The sequence below is a fragment of the Ciconia boyciana genome, chromosome 1 (assembly GCF_034638445.1).
Source record: "Ciconia boyciana chromosome 1, ASM3463844v1, whole genome shotgun sequence".
Classification (NCBI taxonomy): domain Eukaryota; kingdom Metazoa; phylum Chordata; class Aves; order Ciconiiformes; family Ciconiidae; genus Ciconia; species Ciconia boyciana.
The window spans coordinates 36442807-36460281 of NC_132934.1; the positions used below are offsets into that span (position 1 = coordinate 36442807).

The 17475-nt window shown below is 35.9% G+C and overlaps 1 protein-coding gene across 2 annotated transcripts in view; it reads left to right on the forward strand.

The window, feature by feature from the left end:
* SLC16A7 (solute carrier family 16 member 7) overlaps positions 1–17475 on the forward strand; it is an 88379-nt gene that overhangs the window by 33347 nt on the left and 37557 nt on the right. The window lies entirely within an intron of this gene.

The following is a 17475-nucleotide window of genomic DNA, read 5'->3' on the forward strand; positions in this document are numbered from 1 at the left end:
AGATATAAACTGTTACATTTCCATGAAATTCTCTGTTGATAAATTCTATCAAATAAAACCCATCACTTTGGCCCAGATCTACATTATTTCCTAAATCTGTTGAATTATTTCACAGTTGAAAGCTGTTTGGTGTGGCAGTTCTTCTCCAGAAATGCTGTGGCATTCTGTGCTGGTCAGCTGAGGCGAGAGTGGCTATCAGAAAAAGTGCTGCAGGGTGATAGCAAGCCACAAATAGTTTTTTAAAATACCTGTGACTGTGCTATACTATACAAAAGAAAGATACCTTAATTATTTGTGTGAAAGCACAGAATTTTTCTCTGGCTTGATTAGAAAAGAACAGAAAGGAAGAGGCAACTGAAAGACCACAGAGAAGCAAATCCTACTGAGAGGGGAGAGCCGAGTGCTTCTTTTCTAAGAGGTGCATATGGTTATACATGTTACTGAGCCTGCCCACATTTTCTTGCGTAATCCTTCCCACCTCCTTGCATGACTTAACTCAGAATATAGTACAGGCAGGGTCAATGATGGTGAACCAAAACCTCTAGTCATGAGGCTAAAAGGTGACCTTGTTCTGCTGTGATGCCAAATATTTCATCTTAAATCTCAGCTGAGTCCTCCTGTGATGTCCTTGAGTGTGAGCACAGATATTAAATATTGGAGAAATAAAAGACAGTTTAAATAAGATAAATGTGATGATACAGAAGACAGAATGGATGACAAATACAATTGAGGCTTCAAAAAATATTATGCACGCCATGCTAATCCCCCAGAATGCTTTCCTATTTTGTTTATGGCAACTTTTTTTTTTCATGAGTAAATTCTACTTTGGCACAGAAAATATGCCAATCTGCTCCTCTTTTTGTGTCTTTTAACAAGCACTTGCTCATGCTGCAAAATACAAACAGACAATAGCTTGGCTAGTGCTGAATGTGTGGACTTTGCATACATGATTTCAGCTAAGTGATGTATAACACCAAAGCCAGCATTGATTTTAGTTTTTCCAGTAAATCCTTACATTTTGGGATGAATATTGGGTCTTTTATGGATTGCTTCTTTCATTTGCAACAAGTAAAAGGAAGAGGTTATTGCTATGTCATTATTTCAAATTTTCAAAATCAAGATGTGATATTTTTCCAGTAGAAGAACTTGGACATTGGATTTCCACTTGGCCCACTGAAGTTGGAATCTGTTGAATTCAGAATAACCAAAAAGATACATTTCTTTGCCTAGGAGAGAGAAATAATGTGGAATGAACTGTAGAAGGACTGTTGCTATCATACAATCAACAAATTAACACTGCTACTAGGCTTCATTCACTCTCAATGAAAAATGTGATTGGCGTTGAAATTGCCAAGTTTATACTGAAGACAAAGGGGAATATTTTTTGCAAAGTCTGAAACATTGGCTTTAATCTTCTATGGTTTCTCATATCACTAAAAATTATCCTCATCCACAATGTTGACTTTAATGCTTTTTGTCTCTTTTTCAGCTAAAAAAAGACTTGTTATTGTTCGTCCTGCAAAATATATGCATCTATAAATCTTGGATGAGTGTGCTAGAGCAAATAAGAAAGTTACATTTAAAAATCCATTTTTTGTGTGTTTTTGTTTCTTCTTTTTGAAAGAGAGAGTGAGAAATGATGTTTCTGAAATAACCTTTTTCTCATTGAGTTCAGGTTATTTGCATAAATAAACCTTTGATGCTTTTCCATAAATATGGGAACATAAATAAATAAAAATATTTAAAAATTGTTTTGAAATTTGGGATTCCCCAATAACTCTCCCATTTTGGAAAGTTCTGTGCAGAGCCTAATTTTTTTCTGTCTCCCTTGCTTGTTCCAGAGAACCTTCATGGTATCACAGTACTCAGAACACATAGATTCTACTGCCTACCTGCAGGTAGCCTGCCTGGTGTTATTTAATCTTTGTACGCCACTCTGGGGGCAGCACCACAGCAATAAACGCTTTAAAAATGCAGATAGGTTAAACAGGTTTTGACATTGGCTTGTGCAAAAGGCAGTTTTAAAGGGCAAAAATAATACAGTGTTAAAGACCTTGCCAATGAGAAGCATACATAATTCTCTCACACTGAAGACTGAAAGAGGAAAGATGAAGCCGGTAGACAATATATTCTACAACAGTCCCACTCATCACTGAATTCACTTAATGGACAAAATAAAGATAACAAAACTGATCATATATAGGCACTTCAATGAAGAGCTTTTCATGGCCAGAGAAAATGATTTTGATTGCTGTTTGCATTGGAGACATGCATTTGGCCAGTTCTTATCATCCCTCAATTCACTACAATAAAGTTTGATACAGAAAGGAGTATAAGCTTCATATGTAAGCTTGATATATAAGCTTTGTACATACATAATAATAAATATAAGCTTATATATAAACTTCAGTAATCAAAACTTCAAAGAGCTGCTGCATGATAGTGAAGGCCCTTAAATTTCTTTGCCTAGTTGATTCAGTGTGCTCACGTTCTGTTTCATAGCATGGTCAGAAATGCCCCAGCCTTGATTGTTTGTGCTGGATGTCTTATTCCCATTGGGGTCTATTAAGTAAACAACATGAGGTCATTTGATAGGTCTGGACTGTTCTACATTTTTAGAGGTTACCCCATCAATATGGTGCCACACTGTTGGTTGCGTTAGGTGACACTGGCACTTCCTTTTTAGGCATTTGCTCAATGATCAGAACATTACCTAACGTTCAAGTTTGTTTTCTATCCAAGAAAATTCTAGCCAAGATCGTTTCCATTTCAGAGGAGTACTTCAGTTGTGAGACTATTGGACAGGAGGACATTGTCAGTCCATCTTGATAAAATTGTTCTATTTTGGAGACAATAATCTCATATTCTTTGGCTGCTGAAAATGCAAGTACTAACAAAATTAGCCTTAGCAGGAGAAATTGCTGCTTTGGAGGTGGATATGTAGACTTTAGGTTTTCCTGAAGTGACTGTCTTTCTACTTACAGACGTGTTAGAAACCTGTAACCAACAACCAGTTTGCAAAGCTCTTGAGCCTAAATGTTTTATTTGAAATAAAAATGGATGTATGCGCATTCTTAAGCTCTTTGTTGAACTGAGACATGAAAAGCTTGCCTAAAATTACAAGAAAAGTTTGATGCAGAACGAGAGAATGGGTCCAGGTCACCTGAAACCTAACTCATTGCCTTGACTGGAAGATTATGCTTCCATGTCAGGCATGGAGTTAAAAATAGTCAGGTGTATACTTAATGTTACTGGTACACTCATATGATAAATACAGATCATGAAAAATTCATCATTAAGATGAAAGAATAAATACAGTGGAATCTACTAAAACCAATAAATTGCAAAAAAGGAGGAATTAAATGTGTCAGTCAACTTGATACATACCAATCAACTCATACTGGAGTGGAAATATGCTCCAGGGTGAAAGAGCTAATGTACACCTTAAAAGACTTATTCATCTCACTGCTTCATGTTTCCTGTCCAGGGTACATCAACCTATTTGTAAATAAACATCATACTTCAGAAAGGCTGAGTATTTTTCACATTCAGTTACTCAGCACTGATACCCAGAAGAAACAAAAATCTACAACCAGTTATTATATTTAAATTTATCTGTATGTCGCATTCTTCTGCAAAGTGTAATATCCTGGAATGAACATAATAATACTATTTTGGATAGTGGTTTGTGATAAAAGATATCTTTCTTTGTAATTGATAAGGATTAAAGACTCCATCTTGGATTGTATAGTAGCCATTTTATGTCAGTCCCATGGTGCAAATATGCCCTAGAGCCATCTTTGCTTTGCTTAAATAAGCACTTTATTTCAAGTGCTTTGTTGGCAATTAACAATGATTTTGTAGTTACTTGGCAGCAAATGGTAGAGTAATATTACATTATTTCACATCAGAGCAGATATGTATGATATATTAGAGCAAATAAACCAGTGCTTTGCTCTGTTAACAGACACAAGAAATAATTTTCTTAAAGTAAGGTGTAGCTATGCATATCTTCATCATAAAGACTTGTAGATATATCGTTTATGTGATATATATGTTATTTTTTCCTTATGTAATTGTGGAGGAGGCATAAGTACGACCTTATTGTCTAGCTCATGTCAACATCATTATTATTTCTAAATCATTTTCACAATTTTGAATTATTTTTTGTCATTATATAATCATTATTTATAAAGGATATTGTCCTTTTTCACTTTCTTAGGTTTTTAGAGAAAGATACTGTTTGTAAAGTTTTTCTTTCAAACCGTGTTAACTTGTAAATAATTATGATTTTATTATTTAAAAAAACCAACCCCTAAATAATTCTAGAGTAGTTGTATTCAATTATTTGTCTAATGAACCTTGGAGGTATTCCTCCTGCAGAAGCCAAAATACAATGAATTTCAAGGAGTGACATAAAAGCTTTGAAGAGGGTGAACATGGGTGATTCAAGGCTCAGGTAATGGTCAGAGTAGCCTTTTACAACACTTACTTACAACCCATAGCAATGAAATATGCGGATAGATATATTCTTCAAGAGGGTTTTTTCTTGATCTTTTAAGAAATCAGGCTAAACAGGAGCATTTATGAAAGCACAATTTTTATTAGGTGATCCAGCCACTGGTCTGAAATACATGTGCTATGCATTCAGTAATGAATAATCACTCAGTTTTATCCTTGAGTCTACCAAAGTATTGCTTTATTATCTGTTTTACATGTAATTTTATTCTACGTGCCTCAAAGGAGTTGAGTGCTTTGTTTTATATGTTTTTTTCCGGATCATAGAAGGCATGCAACTTTATATGACAGGACTGTTGGTTTGTTTGTTTATTTATTTATGCTTTATTTTCTTACAGTTCTTCCGGTCACAATTTTGGTCAAATTCTCTTATTAAGAACTATATTGTATCTCTATGTTTGGCTGCTCTAACAGTACAAATTCAGGATAATCGAACAAGTATTCTGAGTGCAGAGCTTCAATCTGTTTATTTTATATGAAAGAACAATTCAAGAATTACAGTGCATATTCTGTTTAAAAGAGTTTTAATCTTTTCTTTTTGTGGGACTGACTTTTTGTGCCAGCTTTCTAGCTCAGAATTAATTGTCAAATCCAAATTAAGTTTGAGTGAGGGTTGGTTTTTGGGGTTGTTTTTGTTTTTGTTTTTTACCTCCGTGAGCATACATGCTTACATTTACAGGAGATAGATACATAAAAATCCACTTGTTAGAAACCACCACCTGCATGTTCAAATGTGGGGTGTGAGAAGTGTCAAAAGTACATAAATGTTTGCTGTCATTCAAAATGAGACTTTTGTCTATTCTGTTGCTTTTCTGCTGTTTTACTGAATTGGCAAATTGTAATGTACAGAATCCTGATTTGTCTCTTCCAGAAATATGACTGAAGGAGTGTACATTAGAAAATATTTTATTAGTTTACATACAGAATTTGTACATCATCTTTGCATTACCATGTTGTTTTCATTTAAATAATTGTAAAAAATCTATGAACTAGCATATGAAGAAATCCTACAATAGTCTTATTTAGGGATGGTGCTAGAAAAGATTAAGACTTTCCTTTGACTGATGGAAAATTAAACAGTACTTTGTGTTAATTTACCATTTAAAATATGCACAGCTGTCATAGGTAATAATAATTGCTATTTTGTAATGTATATGTACTGCAAATGTATGCATGACTTCATAGACTGCAGCTAACCCTACAAGGCAGGTTTAAGTCTGATGCACAACAGATAGAAACTAGAGCCAATTGAAAAACTCATAAATAGCCAGAGCTAGAAGACATGCCATGCGCTCCTCCTCAAAGTCCTATTTTGTTTTGCAAAGAATATGAGTCATAGCTTTACTCACATTTTGGAGATCAAAACAACTATTTGCTTCATCCTTTTGCACTCTGATATTTGCTCAGGAAACCTGAACAGGTACGTTCTGTTACTGTCCTTTTTCACTTCCTAAAAATTCAAGGTTTATCAGTGCTGCATCTTTTAACAGTCAGCTTTAGTCTGCAGGGGCCAATCACACATTTCCTACAAAGGGCAAATGAAAAATTCTGTGCATTTAAATTTCATTTCATAGGTACTACCACCTACATACTTTGTACCATTTTCTGAGATGCACGGGCACAAAACACAACTTTTTTTCCATCATATGCTTCTTTTATCATGTAAAGGGTTCAATAAATGTATGTGGCATTTTACAGACATAGTTTTTGAATCAGTAAATTATACTAGGAAGAAGAGAAAGAAACAACCCATGCTCTTTCTACACATGAAAGACATACAGATTTATTTAGAGTTAGTTAGGGCAGAGTTCATTTTACCCAACCTTTGTCTCTTAGTATAAACATTTTGTTGACTGAAGAGATTAATCTCACCCTACATAACTTACAGGGGAAAAAAAAAAAGAACAAAAAACCCAAATTCCATGTTTAATATACAAAATGCAAAATATCACAAAAAAGGAATAATAATACTAAGGCTGAACGAAACACAGATTTTGTGCTTGAATCTAACAGATTAAAACAAGTACAACCTCCCTTCGGGATCACCTGGCAGTACATCCAGTAATATTTTGAGAGAGAAGTGAAATATTGAAAAGTGTGTTCAGAGAAGAATCTGTAAAGAAAAAAAAGTGCTTACTTAAATCCAGTGATCCCAGAAGGTGGTTGTTTCATCTGCAGCTATTGACTGAGAAAGGATCTAGCTAAATGACAATTAGAAATATGGATTTGTAGTTCAAATCCATCTAAGCCCCTTTGAAGTCAGTTGGGCTGTATGTGAAAGTAAAAGTCTATGTATAGGAAGTCTATGCATAGTCTATGCATACCTATGCATAATAGTTTGAGACTTCAGTAGAAATGAGTAAAAGAGATGTCTTTAAAGGTTTTAGAAAAACATAAACTCCAGAGTTGGGTGTTTTGTACACAAAGAAAAATATTATTGTCTTGAAGACTGCAACAGTAATCTTCAGTGGACTGTAGTGCTCTTAGGCTGTGAATCCCAGCATTGTATTGCTTTCTTAAGGAAAAACCTTGAGATTTACAAAATGCCACTGCCGCTTCCTTGTCTCGTTATCAGGACAAAATGAATAGGTATGTGGAGTGTGCTGTACACATTTTTACACATTACGAACAATTTTACATGTAGAAAGTTTGGCTAAACTCTTGGTTTTATGTGTAAGTTGGCATTCAGTAGAAATCATGAGATAACAACCAAATGTGTGTATGCATCTGCTTTTCACAAGGAAAAACACAACTCAGTTTTTTGCCTCTGAACTGATTAAACTTCTGTCCTGAAAGGGACAACAGAGTCATCGCTTAGATTGATGCACTCATTGCCCTACATTCGATATGGCTTGCTTTTGATTTATTAACCTTCCAGGTAAATATGATTTAACTAGTCTCTTCTGTGAATATTTTTACTGTGCCCTTTTGCTAATTGGAAGCATGCAAATACCACAGAGATCTTTATATTTCTTGTCTCATTTGCTATATATTTATGTAAACTGTCCTGCTGTTTCTGTTGCAGCTATTATAGTGAAATTTTGAGGATTTGAATTATTTTGATCTAGATTCTCTAGAGAATAATGAGTGTTATGTTACCTCAGTTCACAGTAGAACAATCTGAAGTATAACGCTTTTCTTGTGATGACACAGAAATGTAAAAGCTAACGCTTGTGAGTCTGTTTACTTTGTTGTGGTTTTGGCAAAGAAAGGTTATGCAGAGCAAAGCACTTTGGTACGTGGGAGAAGTTTTACAGTAAGAGTCCAGCATATATCAACAAAAGCGCATCTTGTTGTGGATTTATCAGGTCGCTTTGGAGTAATGAAGCAATGCTACCCCATATTCTTTGTCAAAAATTAGTAATTTACCAGCTAAAACAGAACTATTGCAATAGCAAGTTCATATTGCGTAATTAGCAGGCTGTTGCACTTCAGGACTTCAGTTTTCAGGTCTGCTTTTTGGCTCTGCAACCCAGACAGTGACCTATTTGGATCATCCATTTGTAGTAAGAAAAGGAGTTTGTCTTGTCTTAATGTTTGAAAGGAGCACTTTCATAATAGGCTAAGATAGCTGTTAAGTTCTGGTCAAAAGGCTTATGTTCCAGAAGGCTTATGTTCCCCACTGTAAGCTGGGGAAATGGATGTTATATAAGATAAATGCATAGTGCTGGGATTAAATGAAAAATGTATAACAGGAGATTCAAATACGGAAAATATGAAAAAATATGGAAAAAATAAATAGATTTCTAGATTCTTCAGAAATTCCTGATGTCAGCATGAGAGGGAAGGGGTTTCAGAATTATGTAGCACTTCTCTTGCATCCTTCAGTGGTTGGTCATCTCTTCATCTCTTTGAGTGTATTGACGTTCAGTGCCGCTGTTTCAGAGCAGAACCACAGGCTTCACGCATATATTCTGGACATTCTAGGGGGATTTAGTAAATGGCAGAATAAAAAAGTTGCAAATTATACATATATAAACAATATGATTTATATTAAACTCTTGATGAATTCTAAAGCTTGTTGCAAATTAATCAAAGATTGTTTTAGCTGTAGCATTGTAGAACTACTCTCTGAGAGGTACAGGAGTATGTTGTACTCTTTGGGTGTTGTGCACTGTGTTAGGAAAAAGTGTCCTCCATAACAGACAAGAGAGGTTTTTTGATCTCCCCATGTCCAATTTCTCACAATGGGTGAAGGAATGCACATCAGAATTTGATTAAACCATCTTGGTCTTTAAAGTTGTTTTGTATATATATCAGCAGGTCACCTCATTAACACTTGGACAAAGTACATAGTAAGTTTGTAATTAAACATCCTCTTCCTTCCCATGGAAATCAAATACAATCATAACTTCTTCCTTCCCTGTATTTGTTTATGCTAAAACATTGCCATTGCCTAAATTATATTAGTTTTGGTACATACTTCAAATGAATTTTTATCATCATGTTCCAGATTGGACAAATAATCATCATACATGTACTTATTTTATGTAGCACAATGCCATGATACCTGAGTAGAGCTAAGTTGCCTCGATGGGATACTGAGCTAACACAGCTATTCTGCTCCTACTAGCCATGTTTAGCCATCAAGAGATAGCACGAGTATCTGGGTAGTACTACACTGTCCCATGTAAATATATACCTCCCCATTTGTTTAGCTGTCTTGCTCAAAGTTACAGGCTATCAAATAAGAACAGACCTTCTTTTACAATTTTTTACCAGCATAAATATCAGCATAAGAAAGGCTGAAAGTTGAGTACACTGGACATAGCTGTATACTTTAATGCTAGGTGGTTAGAGGTGTTACCTTCCCCTGCACAGTCCTCAAGGTGCTATTAAAATCTGATTTCTGTACTTAAGAAATGGCAAGTACGTCTTCAAGGATGGCCCCTGCATGGCCCCAAACATGAGTACCGTGTTGGCATATCTGCATGATTTTGTTTCTGCCTGGAACTGAGACAGTGGGAGTGAGGAGCATAGCTTGCTGTCATGTTTTGCTTTTTCAGAGCTATGGGTATCACTGGTCATGAGATTAATAAAATGAAAATTAAAGTCTCCGGCTTGAGAAAACTCTCAGGTAGACTATGTCTGTGAGAAAAATGTTTACATTTTTAGAATTCTTCCACTTCCTTTTATGAAGCCACACTGATTCAGTTCTAAAAACTTTTTTTACAAATGTATAAAGTTTTCCTCTCTGCTAAATTCTGTTAAGGCAGATGAAGTTTGTTTGTTCTTTCTTTCTTTCTTCCTTTCTTCCTTTCTTCTGAGCTAATATGTTTTAGTAATTCTGGAAGGACCTCTGGATTAATTTATCTTTTGGCTATATTGTGCTTGGAATCAGTGGCTCACATTTTAACTTTCACTGGCAGAAAGAGCTCACACATCAAGCCTTTACAGGCACAGCTGTGTCGATTGGATTTTTCAGTTTGAATTATCTGTATGTTTTTAATTTTATTTAATAGAAATAGATTACTTACTTTCTCTACTCTCACACAGCTTTTAAAATCTATGTTAACCGAATAGCTTCTTACTTGTGACCTAAAACCTGGGGAGTTTTTTAGACTGGATATCTACAATTGCAGAAATTATTCTGGCTTTTCCAAGATACAATGGTTCCCAAGTAATTTCTTTTAAGAGCTATTTTCCTCCTTGTAGGTTTTGGTGGTTTTGCCCATTTCCTTTTTGCCTTATTTATGTAATTTTCTATATAGTACATAAGTTAACTGCAGCTTTGCTAACAGATAATTCATAATTCATTAGATTTCCCAGTTCACACTTCTAAAAGTCTCTGTGTCATCAGAAGTGTTCCTAACTTTTTCCATTTTATTAATAATATAGAAAATATTTCTTAAACTAGTAACAATTTCCAAACTGGCAGGAATAAATGAAATGTGAACCCTGTATAAGCTTTTGCAGTCTGGAGTTATTTTCCAGCCTTGGCCTGTTATGTGTTTCCAGTCATATGCTCTTAGGAACAGAATCCAGATCAGTTTACTTCCTATTACGTAATCTAAGTAGTTACTGTCACTGAGACTTAAGCATTAGTAACTATTTCCACCCATGGAAGTCATGTGCTGCTGCACGAGAATAGAAGAAAAATATTTTCCCAGTATGTGTGAGATGATGCTTCCAGGCCAGGATTTAGGTGAGTGGTAGGACATATACAGAAAGTACACTGGACCATAATATTGAAGTAGAGAAGACAGCCAGGGTTGGATTCTAATCTCAAGAGCACAGAGTAACTTTGATAAAGTTTACAGAAATTAATGTCAGCAGAATTTGAATTGGAATCTATTGCGTCTTTATAATGTCAAATATTAAGCTGAAAGATGGATGTGAATATTATCTTCAGCAATAAATAAATTAAATATTGCCACTTCCAAATTATATATTTATGTAAAAAGATATGAATTTTGATTTTGAAAACCTTAACTAATAGCACAGCCTAAGAATAGACTTGCTTTTCCTATCATTGATGTTTTTTTTCTGCAACTTAGTATTGAGAGAATGATGTTAAAATTAATATCTGTTGTTATTGATAATGGAAAATCTGCTGCTTTGGAAAGATTATGCTATTTATTTTTCAAGCAATGTGCAGTAGCTGTGCAGACAACTCCATTAACACTGACTTGAAACCTTATTTATTCCATTTATAAAATATTACAAATAAGTGAAAATATAACTCCCCATCTTCCAAACATCAGAACTCTTAAAAATATGTACCAAACATACAGCTCCAGATTTACATGACTTCTGTTATTCTGGGTGTTCTTCTTTTTATATTTTCTTTAAAATTCACTCAATGGGAATTTTGAAGAAGGCCGATATACTGAAAAGGCTTATATTACGAAAAATGGTTCAAAAATGGTCTATACAGAGTTAAAATAATAAGCTTATACAACAAGTTGTAAAGCTGGTAACTACCATAGTTAAATATGAGGGAGTAGTACTAGAATTTAAAGGATGGTATGAGTGGTTAGAAATGAATTAATAAGTGGATCAATATTCTTGCAGTACGGGGAGCCAACACTTTGAGTTATAAAGGACGAATTTAGCTGAGCTTATTAAAACTAGTTCTTTAATGGCACAACAAAGTTTTGGTTTGGGTTTTTTGAAAGGTTGATTAGTTTGATGGTTTATTTTTTTCCAGGTATGAAGAATTTTTCATCAACCTCAATCAACTTATTGTTAAAACTGATTAATTCTTCAGACTTGATCACTGACATTTTCAATTTAGCCATCAACATTTCATTTCAGTGCACTTCAATTTGGGTGGAGTGCCAACCTCTTTAGGCTAGATATTCTATTGACTGCTTTTTTGAAGTAATTAAAACAGAATTGCAATCACTTTGGTTGGAATTCATTTCACTTAACGTTAGTCATCTAGGCATTTAGTCATGCAGAGTAAGCCAGTCATTTAGGTTTCCCTTAAAGTCAATGAAAAAAGGTAATAACAGAAGACATGATGAATGGAAGTCCAACCCATGACTGTGATTGTGAATACAGATTATGGTTTCCCAGGAGAATGTGGCAGCACAACATATGAGGCTAAAAAACCCAAAAAACCCTCAACAACCTCAACAACAAAACTCCAATGAATGCTGTATTAACATTAGTTTTGACAAATTATGTTAGTCATCTCACTACTGACTCAGCAGTGCTCAAAATCAGATTTCAATGATATAACAATTCCAATATAGTTTCAATATAATGGAGGTTCCAGTTCTGTAAAAACCTGACTTTAGTGACTAACTTAGTAATAGCTTTTGGCCTCAGCCTCTGTTTAAACTGTGATGAAATAGGGTCTTAGTGTGAATGAGATTTTAATTACACTCTCACAGTGTAATTTATACACTTTTGCTTTTTATAGGGCAATATCTTACAGGGCTTACTTCTGTCTCAGTAATCCTATTCTGAGTCCTCAAACAGGAAGAAGGAATTACATGACTTGTGCCTTTATTCCAGTATTCTTCGTAAAAGTGAATTAGACCTTTCGTCATTCCCACAGCCATCAAGAAGTCACATCTATAATCATCCTTGTTTAACTCAGCCAACAGTTTTTGCTTTTACATCCAATTATCTGCTCAGCTGATGCTGTTACTAAGAATCAGCCCATTACAATGGCAGACCCTAAGAAGAAACAAAATTATTGGGATTGTTAATTTATTTTTATCTTAACAACATGTGTCTTTCCCTCCCTTCTGCTTCCCTCTGTGGAGCCTGCCTCTGCTAACCTCCTAGGCATTTGCAAGAATGATATTAATATGCCTGCTTTGGATGTGCGAGGGGCTATTACTTTCCCACACTGTCTTCAGGCATGTACTTGTCTTGTTACTGCTTCAGTGTGGTGACAAGTATGCTACAATATTGATTCTTAACTGTAAATTATGGATGGGTTGAATAACTCCACCTTTGTTTCATAGATGTGAATATTTAGAAGTAGTTCCTTCATCTCCTCTTCAAGAAAAAAAGAAAAGTTTGTCTTTTCTCAGTAAGATACAGCTTTGTACTTAAAATACCTGTAGTAATGTATTTTAATATTGTTGGATATTGTGCTATTAAAGACTGAAGTTAAATAGGCTTTAAAATTAAGTAAGACTGGTGATTTGGTTTTGTTTTGTTTTTTTGTTTGTTTGTTTGTTTTAAGATTTGCTTAGAATTTTAGCAAGAATAGTAAATCCTAACATAAGCCCCGTAAATACAATTTAATATAATATACTATATATGATATATATTTTATTGTCACATAAAAGTCTGGAAAGCGTTCATAGACATGGCCCTTTGATTCAAGCCTGTTGGAGAAACTTTACAAAGACCAGCAGCTTTCTAACATGCTAGATAGCCTGGACAGATTTTAGCAGTTTTGGTCTCACACAGGGTGTATTTGTCCTGCAGGTTAGACCCTAGTGGAAAAAATGCAATAAAGTCAGATTCTGAGTGGATCTTTCATCTATCTGGGTTTCATTTATCACATACCCCTCAGTCTCTGAATACAGATGTTCAGACAAAACGTAGACTATTTTCCTCTCTCAGGACTATTAGCCCAGTTATTTAAGGCTGGGTACCAGAGCTCATTAGGTGCTACTTTGCCTCCAGAACTGAGTAGTTAGAGCTAAAAGCAGAGAACGAGCTCTCTTGATCCCTTCAGTCAGAGCCTTTCCGCCTCCTCCCTTTCTCCACAACAAAATCCCAAGTCAAAGCAAAACTATCTCACAAAACTAACAAGATTTTTTTTTCATCAAATACTAAATATTGCTCACAAGATAATGACAATAGCTTGTAGAAGTTGATGAGGCAATACCATTTGATGAGATGATACCTGCTATCCTGCCATCCTGCTTGGAACTCGTTAGAGCTGTTAAAAATAAGAAAATTGAAATTTTTGCAGCTTTTAAGCAAGGATCTTTTATAAGAGTATAATTCCTATATAGGTCATTATTTTACTAATGCTACCACAAAGTAATTTATTTCAAATACAGCAATGTAATTAATATTCGTTAGGGGTAAGTTAGAGCAGCAGACTATTCAAACCTTTATAGGTTTGAATAGTCCTCCTAACTGTCCTCCTAACTCAACTGTCCTCCTCCACCTGTCTTCCTAACTCAAGTATTATGCAGTACAATTAATCTGCATTTGCTACTTCACGGGCTTCTAAAATACACATGTACTTAAAAATCTCAGTCATAACTCACAGCTTACTTGGACATTAGCCCCCATCCCAGCTCTGCCACTGATTTGGGACAAGACTTAGTCAGGTTATTTAGCCTGTTATTGTATTTGTTTCCCATGTCTGAAAGTGGATGATACTTCTCAATCACCCCACAGGGATGTTATAATACTGAATTTGCTCGAGTTTGAAAAGCATTTTGCAGTCCTTGGCTTACTGTGTGGAACTGGTATGCAGTACACACATGCCAAATATTCCTACTATCCTGCAGCAACTGGGGACAGATTTTTCACATACCAGCTCTTTTACTCTGGGACAAATGGCTGCTGAGTCCAGTGGTGATGGGGCCAATTGAGGACAAGGCAGACAAAATGCAAGCAGAAAAGCAAACAGTTACTCTAATGTTGCAGAAAAACAAAACTAAACTCCCAGTAAAATCAGAATCTCTGTAAACAAGAGAGCAACATAACCCCTTCTCAGAAGAGTCTTTGACAAGCTGTTGTATTGATAGCTGATTCTGGCTGTTGGCAACTGCAGAATATTAATGAAGCGTTGGTACAAGAGCTGTCTGAACAGGTTGATCATGACTGACTGAAGTCTACGGTGCGTGATATCAAGATACATTATTTGTCTGTAGCATTTGCTCTTAGTATGACCTTGTTGCTTGCTTGCTGCTCTCTCTCTTCCTTCCCCCCCCTTTTTTTTATTCCTTTCCCTTCTTTCCTCCCTTCCTCCTTTCCTCCCTTCCTCTCTTTCTGTCTTGCATTCACTAGTTCTCATTTTCCTAATTAAGTTCAAATGTGCTGAGACCTATAAATAAAAAATGTTGCGTATCAGACGTTTTTAAAAGTGTCCTCTTGCCCTGTTTCTCTCCTATTATTTGCTAGTAGACACATGCAGCTCTTACTACAGTAAGCTATGTTCTTGTTCACTGCTTACATAAATGGGATTTATACAGGGGAACTAGAAGGAGCTTAGGAGAAAATCCTTGTGCACAGTCTGACTCAGGGTATGGAAAGGCTGAGCAACCTCTCTGTATCTGACAGGGTGAAGGGAGATTGATGGCTTCACTCAGGACGTGCTTCAGTCACTATTCCCCTGCTCCTTCCCTGGGCAGAGGGCAGGCAGTGTTCCTCACCCACTGCTTGCCTATAAAAGCATAGGTATGAGCAGTGCTCACTCGCTAGCTTTAAGCACATGATGGAATTCATATGACTGACTAAAAACACTGGTGGTGACCTTTATTTACTCAAGTGCTGCCTTTTTTTTTTTTTTGTCTGGTACCATGTCCTTCACATGAACATCATCACACATGCCTGTTTTTGTGCTTTCTACCATATTTCTTTTTATTCTTCACAGCCCATAATATGCTCTGAGAGCTCTGAAAAGGCATTTTGCTTGTCACTGCTTCATTCCTCCCTCTTCTGCCTCTTCCCTTGTCAACATTTATATCCACTCATCTCAAACGCTGGTTTTTTTTGGTTGCTAAAGGATTTTGCACTTCTCCATATACTACCTATACTACCCAAATCTTACTGGTTAGGCTTAGATTAGAGCTAGGTATATTAATGTGCTAGACTGCTTTAGGAGGAGTTCAGTTTCAGGGATATTAAGTGCAGATTTTACAGGAGAAAGTTGCTTTAGCTCCTGAGCAGGTATGGGATGTTTGAGATGTTGGATTTAATGTTTCTGACAAAATGAATACTTTTTTCCTCTTGGTGCAAACAAGTATTTATCATTTTTTTCCTTTTCACCTTTGATTAACTGGAGCTAAAATTGTCTCTCACGATCATAAAGGAACATCAGGGAAGCTATTATTAACTGTACTCTGTGGGATAAACAGGAGGTGTGAGATATAATGATCCAGGCTCTTCTTTGTGACAGTGTAATGTCTACTGTAGGTTAGCAGAGAGCCTTTTACTGGAGCAGCACTACAAGCTGACCATGCAGTGAGCTTTGCAGCAGTTTACCTCTAGGCTGAGGGATAGAAGCAGCCAATGCCCCTTTGCGCGTCTCCTTAATGCCCCCTTAGTTTACTGTGAAGCTTTTGAAGGGAGGAAAGCACTGAACTGTCAGAGCCTGTTCTGCTGCCCTGAAGGGGTAGGGATGTAATGGGGTCTTTCCAAAGTGCCCATGCCTTGGTAACATTCAGGAACCTTCAGCATTCTTCTGACTAATGTGGTGGCAGTGATTTTTCAAAGTGGTTGTGTATTATTTTTAGGAAAAGGAGTGCTTCCTCAATAAGTTGATAATCCCTTTCCATTTTTATGGAGAGCAATACCTTGATGTTGTGTGACATTACTAAAATTTATACTAGATATGGAAGTGTTGTCACATGAATATGAAATATGAAAACAAATATGCTCAAACCTTCGAAGTGTAAGAAAACAATAGTTAACCTTTTTTCAGGAAATAACCAAAAGTTTTCTCAGATGAGCAGAACAACAGCTTTCTGGGACAGATAGCAAACTCTGTTGTTTACTGTCACTCAATTGACAGAAATAGAGTTCTGCTTTTCATGCCAATTTGAGGTTTTGTGCTTTTGAAGGCAATCAGTCATCACTATGTGTGTTATAAGTTACAATAGACTTTCTGAGATACTCTTCCTTCTGATGGGTCCTGATTCAGCAAAACCAAACTGGTATTTAACTGCTTTGCCAAAGTTAAGTCTCAGCAACCAGAATTATCTCTACTTGTCCAACTTCTTCTAGTGGCAGGCCCAGGTTTTCCTCACTGATGTGTGTTAGTGGACTAATATTAATCTGAGACTAGGATAAGCAGTTTTGTGGCATATAGTGCACGCAGTGCTACATGGGGTTTACCCTGAAAGTACTCCAGGCACTATCCTGAGAGATTAATATAAGATGACACAGTTAGTTTTTTAGTTTTTGTTAAGGTAATCATATCACTCCCACTGCTAATGCAGTTTGCTGTGAGAAATTGAAATATGCTGTAAGTGGCATGGAAGAAATCACAGAGAGACTTGCTGGTAATGATAAGCATAACAGCAACCTACACACTGTTATAAACCACAGCTTTCAATACGGGTATGGCAGGAGACCAATCAAGAGTAGTAAGTTGCCTAAATGCCCAAGACAGAAACAGGGAGGAAGGAGGAATTTTCAGTTCATGCTGTCTGTGTAGGCTGGATTACACAGAAAAAAACACAGTGGACTCCAGCTCTGTGTTTAATAATAAAGGGATTTGATAATGGAAAAATCTCGGAATTACAAAATGGATTCTTGCTACTACATGTTTTCTGAAAAGGTTATGCAGAATGTGGAAAGCTT